The sequence below is a fragment of the Diadema setosum genome, chromosome 5, assembly GCF_964275005.1.
Source record: "Diadema setosum chromosome 5, eeDiaSeto1, whole genome shotgun sequence".
NCBI classification, from domain to species: Eukaryota; Metazoa; Echinodermata; class Echinoidea; order Diadematoida; family Diadematidae; genus Diadema; species Diadema setosum.
The window spans coordinates 8867776-8873254 of NC_092689.1; positions in this window are offsets into that span (position 1 = coordinate 8867776).

The following is a 5479-nucleotide window of genomic DNA, read 5'->3' on the forward strand; positions in this document are numbered from 1 at the left end:
GACTTTGACTCTGACTCTTTCTTTGATTTCTTTTACTGCCAATGGCTTGATTAGAATTCATAGTCATCGTAAAGATATTTGCATGTGTTCTTAACCCTAATCAGGCTGGGGGGGGGGGGCGGAATCCGCCCCCCCCTCGACGTTTCGCGCAATATCTTCACAACGCGATAAGCTCCCGCCGCGATGTTTCATGACTTTTTTCTTTCAAGTATCGCGCAACTTTTGAGACCCAAATTGTTGCGCCCGCGCGTACCGTTTTGACGCGACGCCCGTTCGAAAAAAATTTGTCAACCCCAAAATTGCTCCAAAACGTGATTTTGTGTACAAATCCAATGCAAATTGTGTTTTTTCAATTAATTCACATAAAAATTCATATCTTCACTAAGAATGGCCGAATTAGTTTATTTTAGCATAATAATGCTTCGAAAAATGTCTGTGACAAATTTTGGCCAAAAAACAAACAAAAACAAAAGGTCAAAAAACAAAGAAATACATAAGAAATTAAAAAAAACAATAAAATACATAAGAAATTGAATTCGATACAGATTTTTTTTTATCCTATGTCTCAGAAGAATGATACAAGAAACATTTTTAAAAAGAAATTAGCTTAATTGGAGCATTAATAAGTGATTTAGAGCCCAAAACTGATTTTATGCATAAATTACAATAATTAATTGATATAAAATATAAGAAAAAATTTTCGGAGAAAGCAACCATACATTTTGATAGAATACATCGCGGGCGTCGCGTGTGCCGATTTTCGGCGCGATCGCGCGTTCCATAGGCGAGATCTGAAGGGGGGGCGGAATCCGCCCCCCCCCCCCCCCCCCCCCCGATATAGCATAGCCAAAAAAGCCCAGCCTGATTAGGGTTAAAGGGATGATATACTCTCAATTGAGGTGAGGATTCAGCTTACAACTTTATGAAAGATACAGTTGTACATAGAAACCACTCTATGACATGTTAAAAAACATACAATTCTAAGAGGAATTCAAAGTTTATTTGATAGATACCTGTTCTGAAATGGCTGAGATATTTAATAACAAAGTAAAACAAAGCGGTCCTAATAAAAGGCGAGTCCCACCTTTAATTAGGATCACTTCGTTTTGGATATCTCGGCCATTTCAAAACCAATTTTCATCAAATAAACTTTGAATTCCTCATTGAATTATGTGCTTTTTCATATTTCATAAGAGGTTTTTTTCATCATCTCAAAAAATTATTTTAAAAAATGGAAACCTTTAGCTCCATCTCAGCTGAAACTGTACTACCCCTTTTAAGCAAAACAGATAAACAGAAGTCTTCCTTAGCCCAGTGGTCCACTTTTCAGACCCCTACATTAAAAGAAAATGAATATAGGCTGTGCATATACACTCTACTTGTGCTGTTCTACCTGTTACAGATACATGCCCCATATTAACCATTGGATATGCAACTCAGCAACACTTTACACTTGCTAAAGAGTACTTTAAGATCTCGAAACTTAACAGATACATCGGGGCTCTTCATTAGCTTTTTCTCTGATGGCCTGTTTGGGCCACTAAAACCTTTGAATCTGAAATTTTGGTGGCCCAAAAAGGAAATAGCAGCCTGAAAAAGGGGAATATAAATATTCATTTTAAATTTTGACTGTCCAATTGGGGCACCAAAAGATAAACTTTTGGAAATTTGGTGGCCCAACATCAATATTTAGTGGCCCCGGGTCACAGGTCACTGCTATATGTAGTGGCCACGGCTCACAGGTCACTGCTAATGTTGAGCCCTGAATACATTTAGACTTCTATCAGTCACAAGTAAATCTCCCCTTTCAATCACTGGAGCTCCATTCAGCAAGCTTTACAAGTGCTTAAAACAAGCTGGACACTCCAGTCGGTCATTTTGTACTGCTCTCATACTCGTGTTTATCACAAATGAAATTGTCAACAAAGTCAATACAAGCTCTCTCACACAAAGACCAAAATGTGCTTCGTGTTTCTAACCCTACATGCTCCCTCCCCCCCCCCCCACACACACACACTTGCAGTCTTACACTTAAAAATCTACAACTGTATGTCATTAACTTGAGGCATCTGCACTACAAGAGCATTCATTGCAGTTGGGTCACACATCATAACTAGCGCAGATACATACATCCTAAAAATGACAATGTCGAGCTCATAAGAAAAACAAGAATGAGGCCTTTCATGATGTACAGTGAAACTTGCAAAAATCGAAAAAATCAGTTGCCAAGGTAAGTCAAAGAAAATTCTAGCCTGATTGGATATATAAAGCATGTGTTAATTCTATTGCATTAGTCAAAATTCATGCAAGTTGAGGGATTTTCAGTGGTCCTTCAGTATTCGACCTAGGCATGGTTAACTGTAATCTGTTGTGAAGAGGAACTCTAAGAGGTCAAGCGGGATAGTTCTTTGAAGGTTGTATGAGAAAAACTGAGCGAACAATACCAGTATGAATTTCTCATTCATTTTATTGCACAAATTCTTTATTTTCCTTGGAAAAAAACAACAATGAAAAACACGTTTGCACCAAAATCATGTGTAGAGTGAACCGTCATCACTAAATCACTACATCGCCAAAGAAGCATGTGAACATGAGACACTATACACTTGCATTTATGAATAAAAAACATTCATGAATAAAAAAACATTTCATACATTTTAATATGAGAATGCACCATTGCATTGCAAGTCAATGAAATTGACACTGTAGTTTAAAACTGATAGCCATCAATGATACACTTTCAGTCATAAAAATCAGTCATATAGTAAGCATAAATCCTTCTGTTTACACAGAAATCTGTTCACTCTCACACATTTGGTGAGTAAAAACACAGTAACATATGTATTAACAAGGCTGGTAATTTAAGTGACTCTGTTTCACAGTTATCACATTTATACTAACACATTAGTTTGTGTTTACATGTCTCAAAGATGTCTCAAACCTTCCATACTACTTCTTTTGCTCTTCATATTGTAGAAATCATCTCATAGAAGGCATCAAGATTCAAGGGCAATGTAAGCTATTCAAGAAGTAACCGTATGTAATGTGCCATGTAAAAAATAAATCTTAAAATGTTACTACCAGGCGTTAACACAAATGTAACTATACGTTGTGGACCAATCCGTTTCCACACACCAGGATAAATCATGTAAGCAACAAGCTGCCATAGTAACTACTAGCAATCACAATTCCTTCCCAATTTTGTTTCTCTGCATGTAATACATATGTGACCCGCTACAACAAAATGATCCTAAAGTCGGGCGAGGTCGATTATTTGAAAATTGCATGACATAATTCCCTAATCTTTCTGCTTTAAATTGATATATAACACGTCTCATAAAAATAATCGGCTGCGGAGATATCGATGTCTAAAAGAGAGCATGTCAAGACGTCTGGGAAATCACTGTTTCGAGAAAAGCGCCCTAAAAGTTCTCCTTGCGACGCAATCACAATCAAAACACGCAAGTCAGTATTCACCTCCGGACAATAGAAGTTAAGCCCTAGCAACCCCCGAAATGCTAATTCAAACACAGCGTCGGCGGTCTCCTCACCGACCAATCAGCGACCAGGATGTCAGGAGAAGCGGCTAGGCATAGCGCAACCCGCCCGCACGCACCAGTCGACTGGGCAGTGTGCGAGCTTCATGCTTCGGTTAGCGGCAAGCAGCAAACTGACCAATGAGATCACTCTGGTCGTTGTTAGGGGCGGAGCCTATGTGTGGCGCTCAATCCAAATGTTCAAGCCAGTTTCTGCTTCGTTGAAACGCCAAAAAAACATGGCCCAGAAAAACGCTATTTTTTGGTCTTTCCTTTCATCATTTTGCTTCAAAATTTCGACAGATGATAGAAGACATGTTAGACTCTGATAATATGTCAAATTCAGAAAATCATAAGTTTTGACCAATTTTGATGCTGTAACTTCAAACTCGATTTTCACGGCTTCGACCGTGCGCGACTTTAGGACCATTTTGTTGTAGCGGGTCACATATATCTATGTACAACTGTGTAACTATGAACACACCTGCAAAGATGTTAATGAAAGGAACACTGCAATGACAACTGATTCAAATTGTATGCATACTGAATCTTTATAATTTAAGTCATTCTTTCTGACACAGCAACAATGACTGCAAGCAAGCTGGATTTCAAGTGCATTGAGTGTGTTTAGGTGAGCTGGAATGACTTGTTACTAGGGCCTCAGAGAAAAAACAAACAAACAAAAAACACAGATTTGAATACAACATTGGTAAGGGGTCCATCAGTGAAAACAATGTGATGCAAAGCAAAGGTGAGAAAGGCAGCAAAATAATGGTGGAAGCACATTGTTGGAGATGAAGAAAACTGCTATACTTGCTTGACAAAAGCAAATACTACAATGGATGGAAGAAGATGATGTATAAAAGTGAGGCAATATTTCATTGGCAAAACAAATGCACAATGATAAACAGTGATTCACAATATACTAACACAACCATCTGTTTTGTCCCATCTACAAATCACCACTATCTTTTATTTACATAAAATGTAGTCCTACAAGTGTGATGACAAACATATCAGGCATTATTGATGATTTCACAGCAACTGTAGTGGACAAGAGAGGACGAGACACGAGCTAACCACAAGCTGCACGTGAGAAGGCATGACTAACGGCTAATACTGACGTGGACGGCTGACCTTCATCGTAGGTGGTACCCCTCTCTCACAAAGTAGTAATGGGTGTGAACAGGAAGAAGCCCTTAGTTTAGCAAAGACTATTAACATTTATGCATGAGGGGCATAGACACTATCATTAATTTTCAATAGAGTCCCAAAGTGTGATGTCATGGTGCATTCATCGCCATCGAAACTGGTTCTAAACAACCTCACCTGGCCCAAGTGTTTATGCATGCACCTGTTTCCAAGTCAAGCTATAACAAAAGACTGTGATATCATCACTTTGGTACTCTATTGCCTTCTCTTCATTTTCAAAAGGCAGATAAGTGCAAGGTCAACCAGTTGATACACTCCTTAATAATCATTATTACTACGGCATTGTATATGTGAGGGGATCCATGACATTTGCTGCGAGAATTGCTCCCATGAAATACCTGCACGCTGAGCCAAACATAAATTCTACCCACAAACATAACCCTAACCCTAATCATAATCCTCACATCAAACTAAACCTAAAACCCTACCACAACCCTAACCCTAACCCTACAGCTGTAAGTCCTTGGAGAAAATAAAAACCGAACAACTATCGCAGGAGCAAATTTAGTGTTGCAATGTGAGGAGCCATTGTGGCTCAGTGGAAAAAGAAAACAAAACAAAAAACACTGACTCTCAGTCATAAGGTCCTTGGTTCAAGTCTGTTGGGCAGCAGAGGTCATGCCTGATATGACAGGCAAGGCACTTAATATCATCATTTTCATGCTACACAACTCTCTCTTAAAGGTGAATTCTCTTTATAGATTGAAGGAGATGGTGGGGGAGGGGGGGGG